The sequence below is a fragment of the Lactuca serriola genome, chromosome 2, assembly GCF_051521515.1.
Source record: "Lactuca serriola cultivar US96UC23 chromosome 2, Lser_US96UC23_V15, whole genome shotgun sequence".
Lineage (NCBI taxonomy): Eukaryota > Viridiplantae > Streptophyta > Magnoliopsida > Asterales > Asteraceae > Lactuca > Lactuca serriola.
In genome coordinates this window covers 177,508,430-177,536,396 of record NC_136409.1, presented here as the reverse complement: position 1 = coordinate 177,536,396, position 27,967 = coordinate 177,508,430, and the positions used below count along the sequence as shown (strand labels likewise).

At 38.7% G+C, this 27,967-nt stretch overlaps 1 pseudogene; it reads left to right on the top strand.

The window, feature by feature from the left end:
* Positions 1-4,228: 4,228 nt before the first annotated feature.
* On the top strand, positions 4,229-5,930 carry LOC145087508 (xyloglucan galactosyltransferase XLT2 pseudogene; annotated as a pseudogene).
* Positions 5,931-27,967: the final 22,037 nt, after the last annotated feature.

Below are 27,967 nucleotides of genomic sequence, written 5' to 3'. Positions count from 1 at the left end.
CCAAGACTAAGGACTTTAGGATATTACAAGAAGAGTACAACAACAAGTGTGAAAATTATGATCACATTAAACGCAAACTTGCTGCTGTAACTGAAGAACTTGATGTTTTGAAAATAAAGTGTGGAAAAACAGATGTTAGTTTCAAAAATTATACTGCATCAAGTAAGACAGTCGAGTCCTTAGTAGAAAATCAATTGAGTTTTAAAGATAATCAAACCAAGGGTCTAGGGTATCACAGTGTGCCACCTCCTTTTAATCACAATTATAACCCACCCTTTGAGACCAATGAGGAAGAAATGCCTGCTCAGTATGGCCAAACCCCTACTCCAGATTTAGTTAAGACTGAACAATCAGTTGAGGGTGTTGAGCTGAACGATACTAATGCTTCTACTTCATGTGCAGGTAAAGTAGCAGAGGATAAGAACAAGGAGAACACCATTGAACAAACCAACATCTCCTTGAACTCTGAATCTGTTGCTTCGAACTCAGTTGCTTCTGATCAACCTGCTGTTGAGAAGTACAGGCCACCAAGTCAAGTGAAACAGCCGACCTGTTGCAGTTGTGCGTGTAGGAAAAGCAAGAGACAAGGCAAAGACACGCCACCAGGGGCAGGAAGAAACAACTTCACAGTGAAGAAAAAGACATGTTTTCACTGTGGAACACCTGGACACATTGCCCGAAACTGTCCAAATCGCGCATACATTCCCTACTACGCACAAGGGTGGCAGAACGCGCCAAGAGGGAGATATTTCAAAAGAAACCCCTCAAGGTCACGTTCAGACCATGATGACTGGAATGCGCAGAAGGCCAAAAATCAATCCCACAAGGTCAAGAAGGGAATGTCGGCCAAGAAGCCAAATCCAAGAGATGCTCCCGTAAAGCCAAAATCAAAGTCATCTCAACGGCCGACATCAAGATCAAAAGAAAGTACTGAGCCACCCATCAGATCGAAAAAGAAATGGGTTAAACCCAACTACAAATGGGTTCTAAAGGCTCACTCTCCCAAATCTTCTAACGCTTCTAATATTTTTACATCTTTTGTTTATGATAAGCAGGACATGTCATGGGAGAGGGTATCTTGCGTTGATGACAAAGGTCGATCCAGTTTCAAAATGGATTGGGTTCCAAAGACCAACTGATCATGCTCGGTGTCGGAACAGCTATGGAGGCCTATCATCAGACTTCGGTTTGTTGATAGTGGCTGCTCCAGACACTTGATAGGAGGCATCTCTCAACTATAAAACATTCAGACATTTGTTTGAGAGTATGTGTCCTTTGCGGGAAGGGAAGAAAGGAAGTGATCACTCACGGGGTTTGTGCTTAATGACATGAAGAATTTTCGGATCTATTCTGAGTTTACGCATGCTATTCTCAGACCTTCTGGATGCAAATTCAATCGGTGACTTACAGTTTAAGTTTTCTTCTCTATACTCCTGAGTTTTTCTTAAGTTGATTCGCTTTAAAGACAAATTTTTGTTTTAGGATAGTTTAAATTTGCGCATTTACTTTCGTTTCTCTCGTATGCACAAATTTAGGGGGAGAAAATTAGAAAATCCAAAAACATTAAAAAATTAGAAAATCCAAAAACATTAGAAAATTAGAAAATCGATAAAAATTAGAAAATCAGAAAATAAAAATTTATTATGCTTGAGGGAGATGTTCTGGGAAGTGATATTATCAAGTGATAACAGGCAATCTGAGTCTGTGTAACGTACCCAAAGTTGAAGGGTCTATGCTCTGGTTTGATGTGTCGGTAGGCACGAAAGATTCTAAATGGACATGATTAGGCAGAATTGAACTTAGGAAATCAAATGACTTGACAAATATTGACCTAGATAATAGTTCCGTTTAGCCTGACAATACGACGCTTGGATACGTTGAGCAGGGAGATATATATGGGAATCTACTCGTCACATTAATTGAACCCGTACTTGGAACCGTGGCTTAACTTTTCCTTGATGTGTGGATTCTGTCCTTAATTCCGGTTGGATGGGGCGACTGGTAAATTCCGATAAATTAGATCTGTAGAATATCATTTTCTTTCTTTCCGTATATTAGTCATATGTTGTCTCCTTTGCGTGACTTCCAATCCGACCTGGTACACAACATATGCAACTCTATTTCTCTGCAGGTTATATATGTGAAAGACTTCTTATCTGTTAGCCATATGTTGTCTCCTCTGTGCGACTTCTAATCCGACCTGGTACACAGCATATGCAACCTTCTACTTCTCAACCCCTCTTAAGTAATAAGTAATAAGTAATAGAATTTTGAATCTATCTTCTCTCTGAATGGTTGTCTGCTCACCCGGTGTAAGGAGTACTCTGGAAGTTCTTGATGGCTGGGGCATATCAGGAAGCGGGAAACACGTTCTAGTACACTTAAAATTAAACACATACAAATTGTCTATAGATCTCGCTGCTCAATTTAGGTGGATAACAATATCCCTGGTTGTCGTCAGATGAATGGTCCTTAAGATATAGTATCTAAGAAATTAGGATTAGATATAATTTTTCGGAACTTAAGTTCACCTGTCTTGTAACAAATAGTATGTCCTAAATTTGTCACAATTTTTCGTGTTTAAGTGGACAACAATACCGACGATCGACCAGACAAAGATGTGAATATGAAAGGTACCGATAAGTGGATAAATGCTGTCTAAAAACTTTGATCCCAAATCTCTCTTAAAGTTAGATATCATTTTTATTTTTGTTAAATTTGTCATAGTTTCTTCTAATTTAAATATTAGGGGAGAATTAAAAATTTAAAAAAATTTCAAAAAATCAAAGAAAAATCAGAAAAACTTAAAAATCCAAAAAATAGTGTTATTTCTGTTTTATTTCTTGTTCAGAAAAATCAAAAATCCAAAAATATTTTTTGTTTCTGTTTTCATTTGTGTGCTAAGTTTTCTTTTAGTTTTGTTTTGTCTTGAAAAGTGATTTCAGGTATAGATAAGACTCATGGAGTTTGTGTTGAAGATTTCTGAGCCAAAGCCTCGTCCGTGAGCATCGAAGAATTCACATTCGAAGGAGCAAGAAATGAAGATTATTCTTTCAACATTCAATATTTCAACCCTAGAAGCAAGGTGAAGCTGAAATTGAAGAATATGTGACAGATTGCATTGAAGCCTCCTCAATCAGTCTGTTGCTATCTTTGTACCTGCTGAAGTGATCCATAAGATTTGTTCTCTCTGATGTTCTCTCTGAAGATTCTCAAGCTAAAAGCACTATCTTTCAAGAATCAGTTCGTCAAGCCTCCTCACCCAACGTGCGTTCAAAGCCAAACTCTGAAGAAAAGCCCAACCGCTCGAGATGAAGTCATTCATGAAGATTCATCAAGTTCATCTTGAAGCTGTGAAGAAATCAAAGATTAATGTTGAAGCCAAGCTCCCAATGAAGATTAACAAGAAAAGGCCAGCTACTTTTTAGGGGGAGTTTGTTGGGCCATTTAAAAAGAAAGCTATAAACCAAGGGGGAGATTGTTGGGTCAAAAATATGGTTTATACTTTGCTTTTCTAGGAAAATATATTTTTATGTAATGTTGTATGTGTTTGCGGTTTGTATGTACGGCCGTACACAGGGTGTGCGGCTGTACACATGTGTATGGCTGGAGGTCCGTATAAATAGAGGAGTGCATGTGGGAGTGTACGGTTAGAAGAGAGAAAGCTAGAGAAGAGAGAGAAAGTTAGAGAGAAGAAGTGTGTGTGAAAGAGAGTCTATTGTAAGGAGCATCATTCATATTGAATACATCATTAGATTCATAATCTTCTTCTTTCTTTCTCTTATATATTGATCTGACATCATCCAATTGATTGGGATTCCGCACCATCAATTGGATCTTTTCTCTTATATATTGATCTGACATCATCCAATTGATTGAGATTCCGCACCATCAATTGGATCTGATTGATACACAAACAATTTTGGGGACTTACATATCCCTAATTATATAATAAATAAAAAATAATTAATAACATTCTACTTTATTTTTAGAATTCCACTCGTTAACTATTACGACGTGACATCGATATCATATAAATCATAATCTCATTTTCCATCAAATCATTTAACAATAATTTAAATAGTTTTTGTTAATCCAATCCACCGTAACAAATCATCATAAAGTAAAAAAGATGAAATATGGCATCCCTACTCTAAAAATTGAGAAAACTAATGATAACATCTGCAATAAAATAAGTAAAAATAAATGTCGGTATGTAAATTTTACTTGAAGGTCCTTCAAAAGCTATTACCATAAACCATTAAACCCTACTTCCTCCTCTTCTAAATCCTCTCCCATTTCACCATGTTAACCTTCAAGAAATCCAGAACCCTCCAATTCATAACCAGTATTTTTCACTCAATCCACTCTCAAATCACTTCAAACCCACGAATTTCCCTTTTCATTTTCTCACTTTCCCTCGTACAACTCCTCATCTTCTGTTCTCCCTTCCCACCACCGCCGGCGCCTGTATCTCTCCCTTCTCCGGCTGATGACAGATGCAAAGAAGGTAAAGTTTACGTCTACAAACTCCCAACCATGTTCAACTCCGATTTAGTGGGTACTTGCGAAGATTTAGACCCCTGGCATTGGCAGTGCGGCGTCGCCACCAATGGCGGTTATGGAACAACTGCTACCGAGCTCGCCGGGATAATACCGGAGAACTTACTTCAGGCGTGGCATCGGACGAATCAGTTTTCATCGGAGATTATTTTTCATAACCGGATCCTGAAGCATAAATGTAGAACCATGGAGCCGGAATCTGCTACGGTTTTCTATATACCGTTTTACGCTGGACTAGCCGTCGGAAAATATCTCTTCACCGACAGTTCTAACGACGAACGTGATTTCCATGCCGTGGAGTTAATAAAGTGGGTCCAGATGCAACGGTACTGGCGAAGATCCAACGGCTCTGATCATGTTATAGTTCTGGGTAGGATCACATGGGATTTCCGCCGGTTAACTGACCCGGAAAAACGATGGGGGTCCACCTTCTTAAACATGCCGGAGATGCAAACTGTGACACGTTTCACCATCGAAAGAGCGCCGGGGGACTACCACGACGTCGGGATACCTTACCCCACCGGATTCCACCCCCGTTCAATCTCCGATATCCGAACATGGCAAAACTTCATACGAACGTACAACAGAACAAGCCTTTTCACTTTCGTCGGGGCGGCGCGTGAAGACGTCGGCGATGATATTAGAGGACTACTGTTACAGACCTGCCGGAACGAGTCTGTTTCTGGTACTTGTCGGGTGGTGGATTGTGCAGTGACGCCCTGTGCTAACGGAAGCTCGGCGATAATGGAGTCGTTACTTGGATCGGAATTCTGTTTGCAGCCGAGAGGAGATAGTTTCACGAGACGATCGGTGTTTGATTGCATGATTGCCGGAGCGGTGCCGGTTTTGTTCTGGAACCGGACGATGTACGACCAGTACGAATGGTACTTGCCGGAGGAACCGGAAAGCTACTCGGTTTTCATAGATCACGATGATGTTTCAGCGGGAAGGAAATCGATAAAGGGGGTGTTGGAGAATTACAGTAAAGAAGTAGTGAAGAAGATGAGAGAAAGAGTTATAGAAATTATTCCCAAGATCGTGTACAGCGATGATGAGAGTAACAATGGCGGCATGAAGGACGCTTTTGATATTGCAATGGACGGGGTTTTGAGGAGGTTCAAGGCGGAAAGAGATGAAAGACGGCGAGAATCCGACGTAAATGTCCCTGTAAATTGATTTTCCGCAGTTTTTTCGTATAAAAAATGTATTTTTATTAGGACATTTGTCACGGTTGAGTTTAATTTTCATTATACCATATCATATATGCATTATGCATATAGTAAACCTATTATTTTTGTTCCAACGCTATTTGCTTTCGTCCTTAAATCATATGGGATAATTATAATGAACTAGAACTTTTGAATTGACGAATATGTTTATTTATAGTAAAGATTAATTGATTAACGAATATGTTTATTTATGGTAAAGATTAAGGTGCTGTTTGTTTTTTCGAAACGAAAATTAATGAAGTCTGCGAACCACCTCTGCAGCAGAAGAGGTGGAACAAACGGCTGCAGCCTATAATAAGAAGTATGTTTGTTTTTTAACATCTGCAGACTGCTGCAATAAACTCAAATTTAAATAAACTAACTTTATAAACTGAAAATAATTCACAACACCAAAATTTAATAATTGTAGTCTTAAAACATTGAAAGAATACTAAAAAGAACATGTAAAAAACAAAAATATAAAACTTAAAAAATATAAAAGAAGCTATTAGTTTTATTCTAGAAAGAAAAACTAATTTTAAAAAACATAAAAAAAAGAAAATAATAAAAAAAATTAAGAAAATATTGCAAACGATGTCTACAAAGTTCGTAAAAAAATTAATACACGTTAAAAAAGATGCAATTGAAACTGAAAATATTATTAATAGAAACGGTAAAATTAAAAAAAAAATATCAAGTTAAAAAAATTTGTGGAAACTATAAAAAGAAATTGTATCAAATCCATAAATAAAAATTTAAGAAAATCAAATTTTACAAAAAAAAAAAAAAAAAAAAAAAAAAAAAAAAAAAAAAGTTATACCAAAATTCTAATAAAACACTTGGAAAAAATGAAAGTTGAAGAGGTTAGAAGAGACAAGTCAAGTGTTGCGCCACGCAGCACACACGTAGAGGTTTTGTAGTCTGAAGTCTTCCAAAAAACAAACTGCTGCGAGAGGGAAAATGATGCGTGTGTGCTGCACCGCACAACAGTAAGGTGTTGTTTGTTTTTTCGAAGCGAAAATTCATGAAGTCTGCGGACCACCTCTGCAATCCTCTGTAGCATAAGAGGTAGAACAAACGACTGCAGCTTATAATAAGAAACATGTTTGTTTTTTAACATCTGCAGACTGCTGCAGTAAACTGAAAATTAAATAAACTACAAATAGTTATCAACACAGAAATTTAATAATTCTAGTCTTAAAACATTGAAATAATAATAAAAAGAGCATGTAAAAAAAATATAAAACTTAAAAAAATGTAAAATACGCTAATAGTTTTATTCTAGAAAAAAAAACTAATTTTAAAAAACATTAAAAAAGAAAATAATAAAAAAAATTAAGAAAGTATTGCAAACGTTGTCTACAAAGTTCGTAAAAAATTACACAAGTTAAAAAAGATGCAACTGAAATTGAAAATATTATTAATAAAACGGTAAAAAAAAATTAAAAATCAAGTTAAAAAAATCGTGGAAATTATAAAAATAAATTGTATCACATCCGTAAATAAAAATTTAAGAAAATCAAAGTTTAAAAAAAAAAAAAAAAAAAAAAAGTTATACAAAAATTCTTAATAAAACACTTAGAAAAAATGAAAGCTGAAGAGGTTAGAAGAGACAAGTCAAGTGTTGCGCCACGCAGCACACGTGCAGAGGTTTTGTAGTCTGAAGTCTTCCAAAAAACAAACTGCTACGAGAAGGAAAATGTTGCGCGTGTGCTGCACCGCGCAGCAATAAGTGATTTGAAGAAGTTTTTATAGAAAAACAAACAGCACCTAAGTGGTTTGAAGATGTTTTTTTTATAAACAAACAACATACTTGTATATTGAATTGTAGAACTTTTGTAAGTGAATTCATTTTGGCAGATGGATCACGATATGTGTCTTAGAGTAGTGGGTGCAGGTACATAACACAACATTGTTATCGACGTGGACTAGCCAAAATGTCGTGGCAACAGCTGAAATATCCCCCCCCCCCCCCTCCCTTAAGGTAAGTGACGTTGATGGAGAGCAATGACCGTTCTTCTCTTCCTTCCTCTATTTTTCTTTATTTCTTTGCCTTTCAACGACGTTTTTATAAAGGAACATCATCCTCTTTCTTCCCAATGCCTTTAACGACGTGCTACCATACCAAATAGTCTTGATTGCAAATAAAAATTGAAACATTATCTATATGTACCAAAAGTTGGTTGCAAGCTATCTATTGAGGAAATGATTAAAATTTAGTTTTGAAAAATTGGCAATTTTTGGTAAGGTATTTATTATTTTATGCGGTATGAAAATGAATTTCTTTTTGGATTGTTTACGTGGTGGCAAAGCCTAATTCATTAATATGATATATTATATAAATAAATTGCAAATATGTGTTTTATCTTTTATGACTTCCTAAGTTTTGCTTTTAGGGATGAAAAAAAAAACTCGATGGAAAATCTGAAACCCACACATGTTTTGAGCGGCAAATTCCTAAATTGATCAGTGATGGGAATAAGGATGGAGAATCTCCGAATAAAAAAAGTGGGGATGAGAATACCCCTGATCCCCGAACCCGGTATATATTAATATATAAAAATAATACCAAACATATATTTATTGTATAAGTTACAATACCTAAGATCCAAGTAACCCAACTCATTAATAATTATTTGGTTGAAATGGCTTAAGCACTTACGTCCATATTTCAGATCCAAGGTTAAAATACACTCTAGAGTCATAAAGTTTCCAACTTTATGACTTTACATGACTATTAAGTGCTTAAATCAAGCTCTTAATCCATTAAGACTTTCTACAAGATGCATGGAGCAAAACTAACCATTGAGACTTCATTTTTATGACTTAGGACCCCTCCCAGGGTCTGAAAGGACAACTCAAATCGTCAAGAACATGTCATGCTGAGATAAGACATTTGGGATCAAAAGGCATCACTAAAACACCCATTTCTAGATCTACATGATTGAATGATAAAGTTGCAAGCTTTATACCTTTGAAGGGATGCAAATGAAGAATAATTCCCAGATCCAAAGTGATTCACTCATCCAAGATGAGCTTGGCTTCCTTCCTTTACAAACACATATGTTTAGGCTAGAAATGACCTCTCAAGGTGAACTAGGGTTACAACCACGAATGAGAGGGTGGAGGCTAATAAGGTGAAGGGAAATGAGGCCATAAGGATGCTTAAATACCAGCCAAAACCCTAAAAATTAGGTTTTCCTCATTTAGCAAGTACGCCCAATGTACTAGGGACATACGCATGGCGTATTACAAAGGCCTCAAATTACAACAATGCCATTAAGGCCCTTTTTGCATACATTTCTTGAAAGTTAGGACCAAATGCAATATAAAAGAATTAAAGGGGTTAATTTAGAAGTACCTCACATTGGGATGTTACAATTCTCCCCCACTTGATCTAGACTTTGTCCTTGAAGTCTGCCATAACGAATAACTCAGGATAATGCTCCTGCATCTCAGCCTCCGACTCCCAGTTCCACTCAGAGCCTCTTCGATACCGCCACCGTACCTTTACCAAAAGTATCTCCTTGTTGCGCAAGACCTTCATCTTTCTTTCCAAAATAGCTATTGGCCTCTCTACATAGTCCAGGCGCTCATCGACCTGAATATCGTCCAAGGAGACACTGCCTCATCATCCAATACGCACTTTCGCAACTATGAAACATGGTTATGGTTAGTGACTTTGTTTCCGTAGGTTGCATCAGGATAATTAGGGTTGGAAGTACTATGGTTGGTCAGTTGTTCGATGAGGTTTTGGCATGATAATATTTCAGCGTGGGCGGTCTGTCGGGGAGACAGACTGAAGGATTTTGAGCATTTTAACACTCCTAAGGTGTACATGCAACCCTAGAAACCTTGGATCTATGTTTTACTACGATACATGCAATTTTGATTTCCAAGGTTCTGAACCTATCTAGCATAGCATGAGGAACTTTTAAACATAAATTCTAGAAGAAGAACATACCTTTTGTTGTTTGGATTCCTTGATAACCTTGTGAGCCTAGCACCTCAAGTGTGATGCCTCAAATGTCTCACACAACACAACAACACTTGGAATAACCTTGAGAGAAGTTCACTAACACCTCAAAATCGGCTAGCCCTCTTTTGCTTGTACAAGTAGTGATAATTTTGCTATTCTAGGGGTCTTTATATAGTTGTGGCACAAGTAGGGTTACACCATGTAAACCCTAATTGTCATGGCTTTCCATATTCCATGATCCATGGGTTTGTAACCTCCATGGACTATCCATGGAGCACCTTATGGGTTTTAGCCTAATCCATACAAACCATGGATCATTAGCCCACTATACAAGAATAAATGATTTACACAATCAACCACATATATTTAATTAGTCTCTTTTGATCACTTAATTAATTCCAAATTAATTCTTTGATCAATACTAATTCAATAATATTATTAATATATTAGAACTTATAATATATTGATAATCCTTAAGTGTCCTTTCTCTCATTTAGTCTATCCAAGTGTTGCAATGCCATGCAACCCAAATGGACCATGCTAATCGGGTCAAGTACATTCCAGAAATAGTTATGAACTTAGACACCTAATCCAACACAGACCACTATAGATTTCAGATTTCGGATAGGCAGAAGTGGTTTTGCGGGATCTTAAGGCTTGTTTTCTTTGGGGTGGAATTTCAGTTATCTCGGGAAGGTTGTCTTATGCACTGAATCTTCCATTATGTTCCTCAGATTGTTTGTTTTGATGTAGGTGTTAGTAAGGGGCGATTTCAAGGTCAAAATCTAATTTAAGTGGGGGAGATGTGTAACACTTGGTTTCAGATTTGCTTCGTTGCATGGGGCTGCCACCCAGTCATTAGTTGTCATGAGGCTTAGGGCTTCGGGGAAGGAAGGTTTAGCTTATTTCTGGTGTAGTTGTCATGGTATAAGTGATCCAAGTATTCAATTGTGTCTTCAGAATCCAAGGGTATAATCGTAATTTAAAATCTCGGGCTTTTATGGGTTTAGGGTTTTGTTCGGGGGTTTTGAGGCTTGGGTGTGTTGTTAGGATCGTAGGGCTTCTCACCACCTTTTCGTGGATATAAGTGTTGGGTTTTGAGCACTATAACATCCCTATGGTGCACATGCAACCCTGGATGCTTTGGATCTAAGTTTTCTCTATTATACATGCAATATTGTTTCCAAAGCATAAACCCTAAACTAGCATACAAAACGTTGAGATATACAACATAAAACCAAAGTGGATGAATACGTCTTACTGTAGCTTAGAGTTCACGGCCTTTAAAAGCTTTAGCACCTCAAACGTGATGCCTCTAATGTGTCGCAAACACCAAGTGCAAAAGGAGGCTTATGAAAAGTGGCTAGGAAGCTCAAAATCGGATATGTTCTTCTTGGAAATGCTTGGGGGGGGGGGGGGGCGATTTTGGTGACTATGGGGATTCTTTTATAGTGTGGGAAAGTCTAGGTTTACATCCATGCAAACCCTAATTCACATGTCTCTTCATATCTCATGGGTTACATGGGTTAAACCTTTATGGACTATCACATATGTTTAGCTCACCCTAACCAACCATGGATCATTAGCCTAACTATAAGTATTATTGATTTACATAATCAGTCCCTATATATTTAATCAGTCTCTTTTGATCACTAAATTAATTTTTGATCAATACTAATTAAATAATATGACTTCTCAATTGATATATTATACTTATAATATATTAATAAACTACAAATAACCTCTTCTCAAAAGTCCATCATATCAAATTGCTTTAGTGAAGGCAACCAAAAAGGACCATGCTATAATCAGTTCAAGTACATACCAATTATAGTTATGGGCTTCGACACCTAATCCAACAATAAGGTCCGTTGGAAATGTACCTAGGTTGAAGGAGTTATGGTATTTTGAAGTTATTGGCAGTTTTGGTCCCTAATGGAAATAATTGGCAAGGAAGTCCCCTGCATGCAAGGATGCATGCGTGTGTTTGGCTAGGTATGCCCAACGTAAGTTGGGGGTACGCCTAACGTAATGATGAATAAGTGAAACACGAGACTTAGATTTGTACGCCCAGTGTACAAAAACAACGCCCAACGTAGTGTGCTAAGTTCCAAAACCCTAATTTTTAGGGCTGACTCACTATTTAAGCACCTTAAGTTTCAGGTGTGAGCCTCCCTTTCATCCTCCATTGTATTAAACCCTAAATATCGATCTATAGCTTCATCCAAGAGTGTGGTGAGCCTTGTAAGTGCATTTTTGGTGGGTTCTAGTGTATTTCAAGAAGTGGTGGCTTGGTACAAGGTGGTGGTTCAAGGAAAGGCTTCTGGATATGGACTATTTGCTGCATTTTCAGGTCATTGAAGGTAAAAAGTTCTTAGCTTGATCATTAGAAGTTGAAATCTAAGATTATGTGGGTTTTGGTTCCATTTTGACCTCATGTGCAAGATATAGTGGTTGGAGACAACTCCAGAAGATTTGAGTTGCTACTCTTATCATATATGAGGTTGTAAGTTTATAAAAGTGCTTTCTTGATGCTTAGATAAGGTCCATGCATGCTCATGATTGGGTTTTAATGGATTAAAATGGTTATTGGGTCCCTTTGGGTCATGCAAATGCATAAAGGTGTCGACTTTATGCATTGAGAGCTTTAGTTGAAGGTTCCTTGAAGTTTAAACGCAAAATGCTTAATCAGTTAAGTCATAAATTGAGTTTGGAGGATCTGCGGTTACGCCCCGTGTAACTAAAGGTACGCCCAACGTACCTTCTCTTTAGTCGCGATCCAGGTTCCTCGAGTATGCCCAGCGTAGGCTGATCGTACGACCCATGTTTGTGGTTCTGTAGACCTTTGGACTTGTTTCATGTTTGGGGTTTGGTTTTGGGTTGGGTTTTTGGTCAGAAGAATTTGAGAGTTTTGGGACTTTTGGACATGTATGGTTGGGCCAAGACTTTGTATTGGGCCTTGGTTGGCCCAATGGTTTTGGACTTTAGTGAGCCTAATGGGCTTGGACCTTTGAGTCATCAGAGAATTATTATTGGACCAGGAATCGTTGGGCTTTTGGGTAAGGCCCATATGGGGTTTGGCCCAATTTGGAAAATTAGGCCATTAGTGGGCTTTTGTGGATCTTGCGGTTTTGGGCTTGATTGGTTTTAGGGTTTGGGATTAGGTTGTGAGTCTTGTTAGACCGGGGTAAAATGGTCAATTTACCCCAAGTTTGGATTATGAATCATGGTTTAGAACTCAATTGCTAATTGGGTGATATTTTGGTATTGATAGCTTGAGAAGTCGTCAGGGTAGTAGCTAAGGATTTTCTTTAGTGAACTTCTGCATTGGAGGTGAGTCTCCCTTCATAGAATCCGTCGGTCGAAGGCACCAAGGCCGGCCCACTAGTATTGATATAGCTTAATGATTGTCTTTGTGATAATTATTAATGTGGTATGTATTATTTGATGATTATGTGAGATATGCATGATTTTATATGGTAATGATAGGGGTGGGATAGACCCCGTAATAAGTTGGTATAAGACCGAAGGGTAGGTTAGGCACCCAAATATGCCTGACAAGGGTGGGTCGGGTACCCCAGATATGCCTGACTAGGGTAGGTCGAGCACCCAGATATGGTCGACAGGGTAGGTCGGGCAACCAGATATGTTTGACAATATGTTTGCATTATATGTGGTATTTGGAGAACTTACTAAGCTTCGTGCTTACAGTTTATGGTTTTGGTTTTAGGTACTTCCAATTCGGAAGTGAAGGGACCAGCTTGATCGCAGCGCATACACCTGTGTTTTCTGCAATATGTGATTTTGGGATTCAACTCTAATAATTATGTTAACTAGAAATGGTTTTAAATTTTTGGATCAAGTTACATCTATGTTTTGATTATAATAAAAATGAAATTTTTATCCTTGATTTTTGGTATGTTACAAGTTGGTATTAGAGCCTTGGTTTGAGGGATTCAGGCATACTCTCAGGTGTGCCTGAACTCAAACTGAGGGTTGGTGAATTTTTTTATAAAATAACATTTAATTATAAATGAATTATTAATCAAGAAAGGGGTGTGATGCGTGCAATCGGCTGAGCTCAAGTAAGTGGTTCCCATAATACTAATACATGTTTATTACGATATATGTTATGATTATAAGAATTGCATGCTAGATTAGGGCTAAAGATTTCCTCAGTATTATGTGATAGGAGAGATACCTTTTTATGTCTAATTGTATGAGCTTTAGAATTTCATGCTACTATAAATTCCTGATTAGAGGATAGAACGGCTTGATTAGAGTATGTTGGTCAGTTTTTCCATTGTCTGAATGCTGCTTGCTTTTTGCTTTGTGCGACTCTTAGCAATCTGAGTTAGCTACTACGTGTAACATCCAGATTACTAGGTACTATTTTCATTATTTATTTTTGAGGATCATTGATCTACTCGACGAGTTGGCGTTATGACTCGCTGAGTAGAAGCAGGTTTGACACGTGAGTTTAATGATCTACTCGACGAGTCCGAGGGTAGACTCGCTGAGTAGGTGCTGGGATGAGAAACCCAAAATTCCCGAGTTTGGAGCCTATTTAAAGGCACTTATAGCCTCCTTCGGCGGCCACACTTCACAGAAAGAAACCCTAACCTGCCCTTTTCGTGGTATATATATATATATATATATATATATATATATATATATATATATATATAGAGAGAGAGAGAGAGAGAGAGAGAGAGACCATTTTGAGCATTCTTGAGCTTCTTGGAGGAAAGATTGGAAGAGTTTGGTAGATCTAATCAAGAGGAGGCTGTGGATCTTGCATCCTTCTGTCATTAGCTGCTATTTTGAGGTAAAAAGCTCTCACCTTGGCCTCTTGTTCGTTAGATCCCATTTTGGAAAGCTTTTAGGGTTTTCTCCTAACATATTGTGCTCTAGAGCTACATGGGTATGGTTTAAGGTTAGAACCTCAGATCTGGACTAGAAAGGACCTTGAGGGTCCAAAGTTTCGAACTTTATTGAGTTAGAGACAAGTCCCCATGCATTTGACCTTCCTTGGGGTTTGTAATGGCGTTATGAAGCATATGTGCCATGCATGTTCTTCAAGATCGAACCTTTACATAACTTTTGGGTATTATGAGGTTAGATCTAGAGGTTGGAGTCGCATATCTGACCTTAGACGTCCATATGAGACACCAAGACGAGTCAACTCGCTGAGTCTATGAGATGACTCGACGAGTCGGATCGAGTTGCTCAGCGATTTGTGACCCAATGATAACCCGTCGAGTTGGGGGGGTCAACTCGACGAGCGGTGTGAAACCCTAAGAAGAGTTCAGAGGATGCAAGTGGACTCGGCGAGTCACCTGAGTGCACTCGGCGAGTCGAGTCAACCTTGGTTGCTGTCTCATCTTGGCTTCTGTTGACTTGAGAGTAGGGCAATTAGGACCATTAAGACCATGGAGGGTTAAAATGGTATTTTACCCATCCAAAAGAATAGAAAGAGAAAAGAGGACTTTAGTTGTAAATGAGGAAAAGAGGGATATTGATTGAAATGGTTGTCTAATGTGTTAGGCAGAGGCTAGTTCGGGATTCTCGAGTGTGTGACCATTTCCTACTAGCTGCGAGGCGAGTCTTCTCACTATACATACCTAGAGTGGTAATCAGAGTTGTGTGACAGAGTATCTTATATGCTATTTGTGTACTGTGATATACTGCATTATTTCTATGTGATTTGTGCTATGCATTATTCAGAGTTTATAGAGTTAGGACCGGAAGGTCCACAGAGTTAGGACCGGAGGGTCCATCAGAGTTGTGGGAAACTGCACAATGGAGTTTGTCGTTCCAAGGGTTCGGGCTGCTACAAGTGTGGTAGGGTTGGTCACGTCAGCAGGGATTGTCCTCAGGGGCAAGCCTGTTATATTTTATCTGCAATCAGGTGGGCCACAATAAGGTCGACTTTCCGATGTTGCGGGGAGGAGTAGTGAGTGCGCCTGCTCCGACTACTTTGAGGATCACCAATGGATGAGAGGGTAGGGCAGGAGCCCCAACATAAAGGATTCAGGCCTTGCAGTGTCAGTCAAAGGAGATCAGGACTCCAGTAGGCAATGTTGCGGGTATGTATCTTTTTCTCCTTTTTGGTTCTATCTGTATTTTGTTGTTTTGCATCGGTCGGGTAAGCATATCCCCTGGGATTCTTTTCTCTGCTTATGTTTGGCTTATACCTACAAAGTTATGTCATATGCCATTTTCATGCCGCGAATTGTTAGTTGTTAGTAAAAGACTATTTCCATTTTTGGCGGGTTGGGAGTGTTTAGTGTTATCTTGGGTTGTGGTCAAGATCGGTTCAAGGGCATTATGTAGAAGTTCTACAGTTAGGATTCAGTGGGTTGGTTGTCCAGCATCGTTAGGAGTCGGTAATTTCAGCGATAGTTCTTCGGTTGGCTTTTGGAAGCGGCATGGGAAGTGGTTGTACACAGAGGATCGCGGGAAGGCACCGGCGTGATTGTACACATCTGTTCGTGATGACATCGAGGATTTGGGTTTTGACTTATGATTGTGATCTTTTGTTAACATTGAAACACTTATGATTTCTTGAAAGAAACAATGGATGAATTTTGTGTATTTTAAAAATAAAAAGAATTTTGGTTGAAAATTATGTTGTTACAAGTTGGTATCAGAGCCTTGGTTTGAGGGATTCGGATACACCTTCGGGTATATCTGGACTCAAACTGAGGATTTACGAGGAGGTGGCCATACCACTGGTACCAGCGAATCCCTCAAACTAAGGCTCTGATACCAGCGATGAGGAGATTCGCAGGATGATTCACGAGGAGGTGGCCATAGCCATCCGAGCAAAGATTCATGAGATATTTGGGTCTATCAAGACCACCTTGATTGATACATTTCATGAGCGTTATGCTGCGATTACCGAAGCAGCTGCTGCTGCAGCCACCGCAGCTGTCGCTGCTGCTAGACCACATGGGCGTAACTCATTGCTGTACCGGGAGTTCAGCAACACAAAGCCACCGGAGTTTGACAGGACTCAGGATCCGATTGCCGTGATGAGATGGATCTCTAACATCGAGGGGCGTTTCTACACTTGTTCCTGTCCGGAACATTTCAGGGTACAGTTCGCGCTGAACGAGCTTCGCTTGGGGGCGAAGGACTGGTGGAAGTTTGTGACAACCAGCTTCACTCCTGCAGAGCTCACTGTAGTGTCTTGGGAGAGGTTTACTACTATGTTTCGAGATGAGTTTATTCCCCTAGTGGAGAGGGAACGGTTGGCCCAGGAGTTCTTGTCCTTCAAGCAAAGGACAGAGTCTGACAGTGATTACGAGGATGTTCCATGAGAGGGCGATGTTCTGCCCTGAGAATGTGTCTACCGAGCAGGCACAAATGAGCCAGTACTTGAGCATACCGAGGAGGGATATTCACGATTTTGTGGCGAGCTCGACATACTGGACATTTGCTGAGTTCTAGGAAAATTCTCGGAAGCGGGAGATTGAGCTAGAGACTCAGGCCAGAGAAGAGGCAGAGTCTTTGGGGAGGGATCGGTGACCGACACAGTCTCAGCCGGCAGCCAAGCGGGCAAAGACCGCTGATTCGAGGTCTGGGAACCAGAAGGGCCGCACTTGTGGGATGTGCGGCAAGGTTCATAAGGGGATTGATGGGTTATATACAAACAATCCTATGTGTGCATGCAACCCTAGAGTTGGATCTATGTTATCACTATTAGTTATACAACATTATGAACACTTGAAGAACCCTAAAAGGCTTCTAGGAATTTTGAAATTCATATAGTAGATGAAATACATACCTCTTGTTGTTATATTGTAATAACAACTTAAATCTTGAATCTTCTTCTCTTTGAAAGCAAGTACCACGAGTGTAGTACCTCTAATGGCTCACAAACACCAAGAGCAAATGGAGAGGCAAGAGAGAGAGAGAGAGAAGAGGTATGAAATTCGTCCCTAGGAACCCTAGACAAGGCATGGACGAATTCTTATGGCCTTAGGGGTCTTTATATAGGTGTAGAGATTAGGGTTTCAGTCCTTATCCTTATCTAGTTGCTTGCCCACCAAGTAACTATAAGATAAGCCTTGAAAAACCCTTATCCTTATCCTTTGGATGATTTCAAGGATATCTAATCCCTTGAATTCATCCACCCTATATCTAGGATAACCATTACCATATTTTGTAACTATCACATAATTACAATTCAGCCCCTCTAGTTTAATTAATTACACTTGATCACTAAATTAATTCTTAATTAATTATTGACCAATATCAATTAAACAAATATGATTTCTCTTTAATATATTATTCTTATAACATATTAATAAATCATAATAACCTCTTTCTCTATTAATTCTCTAGTCAAGTTGCTTTGGTGAAGGCAACCCAAAAGGACCATGCACAATCAGGTCAAGTACTTGACAAATATGGTTACGGGTTTAGACACTAATCCAACAGTCTCCCACTTGGATAAGTCTAGTAACCACAAATGTAAATACAACTCGATTAGCAATCGCAGCTCTCAAAGACGTTGTCGAACTCTGATCTTATCAGTAACCTGTCCTTTAGATAAGGGATCATATATTCCTCCATTCTAGATATCGTATAGACGTGAGACATGGATTGAAATCATTCTCTCAGTCTATGTGTTGTTTCCCGATTTCCGATTTATGATGACTGACTAATTGAACAAATCAAAGTAGCTCTAGCCCGTCCGAGCATTTACGTTTGTCATCACTAAATCATCAAGGGGTCCATAGATATCGCTTTTATCCCACTTTGAGTAAAAGGAACGGATAAACTTCGACTCAATGTTTGCTTCCACTCACTCACCAAATCACACACAACAATATGTTTTATAGCACCAAGTTACTGGTGCGTTTACATATTATCAATGTGTAACCGATTCGCAAGATACAACTCACACATCTCGGTTTCAAGAATACAAGATATTATCGTCTCACCAATCGCTCGTGATAAAATCCATGAAGCGATCCAAGTGAGCGTGGGTTTAATCCAATGCTCAAAATCATATTCATAAGCACTCATGAATGTTGCAACAAACCTTTGTTATGTCTAATACACTTTAGACAATCTACAAACCAATTCATGACAATCTTCATTCACACTTACTTCCAACGTGTGACCGACTGCGGACCGTTTGAATAATTTGATTATTATTCTTAATAAACTCAATTATTCTGGAAGTCAAAACATGCAAAGAGAAACACAATGATAATACTTAATCTTATATGACCCCAAACTTGTGAGTATAAATAAAACACCTTTATTTAATCACCATATTGATTACTCATTATCCATTGTTTAATGTTTCAGATAATCAACTTTATAACTCGAATCATAACCACAATTGTCCCATGCTCCAAGCATGCACACTTTGGTTTCCTATGGTCCATACTTTGTGAAATAGATCAATTGAAAAACTTTTCAAATGAAACTCATTTCATAATCCCTAATCCTTATAATTAGTGTAAGAATACCAAATTCCTGCCACCTTTTAGAATATGTCAAATTCTAATATTTTATGCAATGATCCTCTTGTGAAGTCACGACACAAAAATCACAAAGACTCGGCCAACGAAATCACAAGGTACTCTATCAAAAATTGTTATAGAACAATTCTATAGATGTGATGTCTCTCACTCAAAGTGCACTCCTTTGAACATCCTTTTGCATAAAATTTTCTAATATAGACATAAATTATTAATTTCCAACTCCCAATTATGGAAACATTTCCATATTTACCATATGACAACTCATTCTTAATAGAATCTTATCTATTCATAATAATGTCGATATGGTCCATTCAATACCATACTTCCAACTACTCACAAGCGACCAATCCTCAGTGAACTTTTGGATTGTCCTTTGATAGTTATTTAATTATCTTAGTCAAAACCGATTCATGTCCTTTTTCCCTCTTAATGTGCTAGACATTTGGAAAAATTTTAGAATGGTCAAATATTATAGCACTTACAATCGATCCTTTACCCGAAGCGTATGGGACACGATGCATAATGTCTTACATAAAGATACGATACTCTATCAATCTTCTGCCATAATATTTTATGTGTCACGTTCTTACAATTCGAACTATGAAGAGGGATACCGTAATCATAATCGAAATTTAAGAAGACACTATGTATCCTTTGACTAAATTTATTAAAATTTCTCAATCTAAGCTTTAGATTTTGAACGAAGTACAATATTCTCTCCCTTAATTATAGAAAAACAACTTTTCAACTCTTACAGCTTTGTAAAGTATAACTCTTGTTTTCTATAATTAATATTGCTAACTTGCAATACTTACCATAATAATCATGCTCCTACTTACATGATGATTATTTCTTTACCAGCATAACACTTATGCTCCCACTAGCTTTGACATGTATTTAGAAATCAGCTGAACTTCTAGAAAACAATTTCTTAAGTTCATATTTCTAATACTAGATGCTTTGATAAGACTTTATCTAAGCTTCTCAAACTTATACACTTTTCCTTGGACAACTCATATGTATATATCTAAACGATTCTAGGACTCATATCAACAAGTCTAAAATATTCAGACCCATCTGTCATTTCCCACAATTCGAAATATGAAGAGGTATGCCGTAATCATAGTTGAATTTGAGAAACCCAGATTACATAATGCTATCTTCAAAATCTCTCTTAGTGAAAGCGTTTCCTCACAATCATTCTCACGAATGAGAAGAAACCTTATGACACTTAGATTTTTTGGTGTATACATTCCTATCCATGTGAATTCGTCATAACCATAATTTCAAGATAATGTTAGTGACAAATCCAAACTCTTATGGATAGAACTTGTTCTTCTTAATTTCTTGCCATCAAGGGTCCCACCATTACTTCCAAGTTATTGAGTAGCCCACCCCTTCATTTCAATGTACTTTCCATTGAACAAGGTGTCTTGCCCCTATACAATCCATTGAGAACTCGTAGAACTCACATATACAGAAAACTCAATTGGAATGACACAGAAACAAAATTAGTGTCAACACGATAGGTTGTAGACCTCAAGTCGTGTGCTAGTGATGAATGATAAGGTTCATTCTTGATTGGTTCTTGAAACCTTTCAAGACCATTAAGACTCCCACTGACTCCTTGACATATAAGGTTCTCTTGTCAAGAAACATTTCTTGACAAACAAATATTCAAGAGTTAGTGTAGTTTTATCAATACAAAACATTTCACATGATTGGTCCTAGTTGGTCTTTGTCTTATCCAAGACATCACAACTTACCAATTTCAAATGTGCAAGAATAAGAAAACCTTTTCCCAAATTCCACATTTGATGAATGTTATAAACCTTCTTAAGACTTTTCACTCAATTCACAATCTTGGAGTATTACTCTAAGACTTGATATTGGAACGAAGTATGATTGACTTCTTGATTTAACCATTTCCACAATTCTCGATTCCTCTTTTTAGACATACAAGTTGTACTAAGACTCACTTAGAGTATCAATTGAGATAAGGTTCTTAATCATTAAGACTTATCATAAAACATAATAAAATGTACTCTCCCTTCTTCTTAAAATAGAGAAACTTTTATCTTTCTACCTACTTGATTCTTCTTATTCATTTTGCTATTGATTGAAAATCTTTCAATCAATTTAGAATTATACTCAATCTTATAGGTATAACCATATTCACTAAACTTTAGCAAATCATGACGAATATCTTTATCACTCTTGTGGTAGACTTGATCAACGTACGACCTAGTGTATTTGATCTCCTAGTCCTTCAATTGACACTTTGTCAAGGAATTAGTCCAAATTTTCCCAAATGTGAAAGTTTCCATTCATCATATAATACTTGTTATACGATTCCAAGTTCCTATCCACTTGAAACTTGGGCGATGAGAAACTCTCCCGATTTGGTAAACTCTTAACACTTCCACAAATAACCTAATTAAGAATCAAATCCATTTTGCTAATAATAGAAGTACACAAACATCAATTTTTCATATATGCCATTGTAAGGATAAACAAATAAGATAAAACCAAAATTTATTTTATTCATAAAAGCAGCGGAAAACATGTCCTTACAATGCAAAATTCAACCGAAAAACTATGTAATCAAATACTCCTAACAAATCTATCATAACTTCCTAAGCTCAAAATCTGATCTTCGAATCCATGCGATCGTAATCCATTTCTTCGTGATCAGACTCATCTTGCTCTTCCATCAAACTTCCTCTCTTTTCTCTAATTCTACAAAACATGCAAATGTAATCTTATCACATTATATATAAAGAATAGGAATTTAATGGAGTCAGATAGTGGATTTTATACCTGAAGGAGAGCCATACTTCTTGTCTCTCCCATCTCTTAGACTCTTCAGGTCCTTTGGGCAGCTTCGTATCCATTGCCCCTTCTCTTGGAAGCAGAAGCAGGTGGGTTCTTCTAGAGTGTCCACGAAAGCATGGTTGGTTGAATTATCAGACAAATATGCTCCATTGCTTTGCCAAATCATTTCTGATTCAGCAGCAATAAGCATGTAAGTTAAGTCAATAAGGGTCGGGTCAAGATCCATCATATAATACTCTCTTATGAACTTATCATATGATTTAGGGAGTGACTGAAGAACACAATCCACAGCCAACCTATTGGGGAAAGACGCACCCAACATAATCAACCTATCAATGTGTGATTTCATCCCTAGGACGTGAGCACACACAGGTTTACCATCTTCATGTTCCATTGCCAATAGGGCTTCAGTGATCTTGAACCTTTCAAATCTTTGATCTTGTGGGTCAGGGAGAACGACGGGAGGAGGAGGAGGGAGTGAAATCAAGCTAGTCCACATTGATCCTTCACTTTGGAACAAGCTATCACTTTCAACAGGAACACCTTTTCCTTGGGATTCGGGAAGACCACAGTTAAAATCAGACATCTACAAAACGGGAGAAATTTCAAGTTAGTTGATTGATTGAATCCTTAATGAAACAACCAAATGAGACATTAAGGCTAGGATCCAACGACATTATTTACACATTAGAAGAGGGATGTTGTAATCCAACATGCAAATAATTCGGAGATAAGTGAATGACGATTCACTAATTCTTCACCATGAAAAACATAAAGGCTTAAGTTTTAAATGTATTAAGAATTCCTAGATTTCCTTTTAGATTCATTGAACTTTTCAATGGCATGTTTAATCTCGATATGCCCCTCTTGTTTGTGACTGGGATGTCGAGGATCACAAAGTGGGTGTGAATAACCATGCAAATCTACATGGTGCCCTCATTGTTACAGTCACCTATTCAATGTGTCGGTAAACCACACATGCTCCATCGAACTATGACAAACATTGAGTCACCCTTTGCCACCTTTGCTTAGAACCCAATTAGTGTGTCGGTTAACCACACGCGCTCCACTAACGTCTTAGCAAGGGTACAAAGTGTAATTTCATGGGATTGCATCAATTTCACTTTTGCCTAAAGTAACTAGGATTGGGAATTTGTAAAATCGTTTAGTTACTTTACATAGATTCATTATACTTATTAATGAAGAGAGGATTGCCCTATCCTACCCGTTCGGCTAACGACCCTCCACCAATCAAGGAAGCGGTGGGTAGGAGTGGATACCCATTAAACGGCCATTTTATAGGACATAATCTTATACCCCCTTATAGATCGGCTTCGTGAATGAGACCTACTAACGGTAAGACTAGCATTTTAGTTATACATATATAATATTAGACTTTTAATGTTATATATAGTAAAAGGGTGTATTTTACACTTTTTAAAATACTAGGTGGTTTAAATTTTATAAATTACACTTTTAATAAAATATAAGCCATATCATTATGGATTAATTAACTCTCTTTTAATTATACACTTAATTAATTTAATAAAACCATAAGGGTGTAATTTAAATTTTCAAAATTAGGGTTTTAGAATTTAACATTTTTCAAAATTAAACTTTTAATCAAACAATTTAAATTCCAAAACTTGAGGGCAAGTTTTTGAAACTTTTCAAAACAATTAGGTTTTAATCTCACTTTAAAATTTTCGAATTTAAGACTATTTAAATTAAAATTTTAAATATTAAAACTCTTGATTTAATAAGTATCTTGAATTAAACTATTAATTTAAATTATTAAATCATAAGGGATTATCTAAATCATAAAGGATAATTACAAATTAAACAATTAATTTATCCTAATCCTTTTAATCCCTCTAAATTTCAAAAATCATGGGATAGGATAATTCAAAATCTTTAATTACCATATATAACCATTAAAGGATAATTACAAGATATAGGATAATCCAAATCCCTAAAATTTAGGATCTTATCTTGGGGAGGAGGCTAATTTCAAAAATCATGGGGTTTTTCAAACCCTAGATTTCAAAATCTTGAGGCTTAAGGAAAGGATTTGAAAGCTCTTTCAAATTTTCGCAAATTAGGGTATAGAAACCCTAATCTCGAAATTTGTAGCCTCCTAGGGTTTATAGGCTATAAACCCTAATATGTCAAGTTCATACAATTGTATAATACTAATTGAAAACAAGTTAACCAAAGGCTCTGATACCACTGATGGGTTATATACAAACAATCCTATGTGTGCATGCAACCCTAGAGTTGGATCTATGTTATCACTATTAGTTATACAACATTATGAACACTTGAAGAACCCTAAAAGGATTCTAGGAATTTCGAAATTCATATAGTAGATGAAATACATACCTCTTGTTGTTATATTGTAATAACAACTTAAATCTTGAATCTTCTTCTCTTTGAAAGCAAGTACCACAAGTGTAGTACCTCTAATGGCTCACAAACACCAAGAGCAAATGGAGAGGCAAGAGAGACAGAGAGAGAGAAGAGGTATGAAATTCGTCCCTAGGAACCCTAGACAAGTCATGGAAGAATTCTTATGGCCTTACGGTTCTTTATATATGTGTAGAGATTAGGGTTTCAGTCCTTATCCTTATCTAGTTGCTTGCCCACCAAGTAACTATATGATAAGCCTTGAAAGACCCTTATCGTTATCCTTTGGACGATTTCAAGGATATCTAATCCCTTGAATTCGTCCACCCTATATCTAGGATAACCATTACCATATTTTGTAACTATCACATAATTATAATTCAGCCCCTCTAGTTTAATTAATTACACTTGATCACTAAATTAATTCTTAATTAATTATTGACCAATATTAATTAAAAAAATATGATTTCTCTTTAATATATTATTTTTATAACATATTAATAAATCATAATAACCTCTTTCTCTATTAATTCTCCAGTCAAGTTGCTTTGGTGAAGGCAACCCAAAAGGACCATGCACAATCGGGTCAAGTACTTGACAAATATGGTTATGGGCTTAGACACTAATCCAACAGGGATATGTCGAGCGGGGTCTTGCTACAAGTGTGGCAAGGTGGGGCACATGGCTAAGGATTTCCCCAAGGTATTTGCAGTTTGTTTTCACTACAATCAGACCGGCCACCGGAAGACCGAGTTTCCCCAGCTGCTTCAGGGATCAGCACAGGGATCTGCACTTGCTGCTGTGCAAGCTACCGAGAGTCGGCCTGTGAAAGCCGAGGCGCCGAAGGTTCGTGGTAGAGCCTTCCAGCTGACAGCAGAGGAGGTCCGCGCAACACCTGATGTCGTGGCCGGTATGTTTTCCTTTGTTTATTTTTCCTGAATTATTTGTGCTTATATTGTGTTATGCATAGGTACTTTTCTTGTGACCTCTGTGCCTACCATAGTGTTATTCGACTCGTGAGTGAGTCAATCTTTCGTATCATTAGCATTTAGTCGCCACATCAGGATCCGACGTGAGGCATTGAGTCGGGCTCTGAGAGTTTTCTATAGCCGATGAGCATGCGGTGTTTGCCACTGATGTGATCCTGGGGTGTGTGCTCGAGATTTTTGGTGTTGAAATTCCGATAGATCTAGTGTCGATTGCCATGGGTGACGTCTGCGTCATTGTGGGCATGGACCGGTTGAGTTGATTCAGAGTTGTGATCGACTGTGAGCGTCAGCTGGTGACCATAAGAGACCCTAGTGGGGGAGTGCTTACAGTATATGGAGAGGGTACCCAATGTGGATCAGCTTTCTGCTCTGTTGCCCGAGCAAGGCAGAGTCTACAACAAAGATGCAGCGGTTTTGTAGCATATGTGGTGGATACGCGAGTTGTTGCTGAGAGATCGAGTTCTATCGCTGAGGTCCCAATAGTGAGGGAATTCCCTGATGTTTTTCCCAAGGAGTTACCGGGTGTGCCTCCCGAGAGGCAGGCGGAGTTCTGGATTGATTTGGTTCCGGTAGCGGGGCCTGTTGCCAAGGCACCTTATCGCCTTGCGCTGCCAGAGATACAGGAGTTATCCTCGCAGCTTCAGGAGTTGTTGGGGAAGGGATTTATCCGACGGAGTAGCTCTCCGTGTGGAGTGCCGATCCTTTTTTTCAAGAAAAAGAATGGTTCACACTGGATGTGCATTGATTACCGGGAGTTGAACAAGATGACAGTCAAAAACCGTTATCCGCTACCGAGGATCGACGATTTGTTCGATAGCTGTAGGGTGCGTTTTCCAAGATCAACTTGAGGTCTGGATATCATCAGATGAGGGTCTGAGATGAGGATATCCAGAAGACGGCCTTTAGGACTCGTTATGGGCATTACGAGTTTGTGGTGATGCCTTTTGGGCTCACCAACGCATCGGCAGCATTCATGGATCTCATGAACCGGGTGTGCAGGCCTATGTTGGATCGATCGGTGATCGTGTTCATCGATGATATATTGGTGTATTCGAGATCCAGAGAGTAGAACGAGGAACATTTGAGAGAGATTCTTGGGGTATTGAGATCGGAGAGGCTTTATGCCAAATTCTCCAAGTGTGATTTTTGGCTACGGGAGGTCCAGTTCCTGGGACACCTCGTCAACCAGAATGGGATATTGGTTGACCCGGCCAAGATTGAGGTAGTTATGAGATGGGAGGTGCCGAAATCCCCTATTGAGATCAGGAGTTTTCTGGGTTTGGCCAGCTACTGTCGGAGATTTATCATAGATTTCTCCAAGATTGTTGTCCTCCTCACCAGGTTGACCCGGAAGGGAGTTGATTTTTCTTGGGGTCCCGAGCAGCAGACCTCATTTGAGACTCTTCGACAGAAGTTGTGCGAGGCCCCGGTGTTAGCTCTTCCCAAGGGGATGGAGGACTTTGTGGTATACTGTGATGCGTCTATATCTAGGTTGGGGGTGGTGCTAATGCAGAGAGGGCACGTGATAGCATACACATCGAGGCCGTTAAAGCCTCATGAGATGAGATATCTCACCCATGATCTAGAGTTGGGGGCGGTGGTGTTCGCTCTCAAGATCTAGCGCCACTACTTGTACGGGGTTTAGTGTACCATATACATGGACCACAAGAGCCTAAAGTACCTCATGGATCAGCCCAACCTGAATATGCGCCAGAGGAGGTGGGCAGATGTCGTGAAATACTATGACTGCGAGATTATATACGGGCAAGGATAACGTGGTAGCCGATGCCCTGAGCTGCAGATCAGAGTGTGCCCCGATTCGAGATGTGTGTATGAGAATGACGATGATGATCCCAGTCTTGGATACCATTCGAGAGGCCCAAGCGGAGGCCGTGAAATCGGAGAACCGTAAGAGGGAGCGGGTGGTTAGGCATGTGTCCGAGTTTGTGACGGATAGCCGAGGACTTATGACCTTTCGAGGGTGAATTTGGGTGCCCTATACGAGCGAGTCTCGGCGTGTACTAATGGAGGAAGTGCATAGATCGAGGTTCTCGATCCATCCTGGGGCCACTAAGATGTATTTGGACCTGAAGAGAGATTACTGGTGGCTCTGTATGAAGAGGGATGTTGCCTGGATAGTCGAGAGGTGCTTGACCTGCCGTCAGGTCAAGGCAAAGCACCAACACCCTCATGGTCTATTGCAGCCTCTAGAGATTCCCCAGTGGAAGTGGGAACAAATCTCTATGGATTTTATTACTAAGTTACCGAGGACTACGCGTGGAGTAGACGTGATATGGGTGATTGTAGACCGATTGACGAAGAGTGCTCACTTCATTACTATTAGTGAGAGCTCTTCTACAGAGAAATTGGCCTATATTTATGTGAGAGAGGTGGTATCTCGGCATGGAGTGCCGATCTCGATTGTGTCAGATCGAGACGTGCATTTTACTTCCAGGTTTTGGAAGGGATTTCACGAGGAGT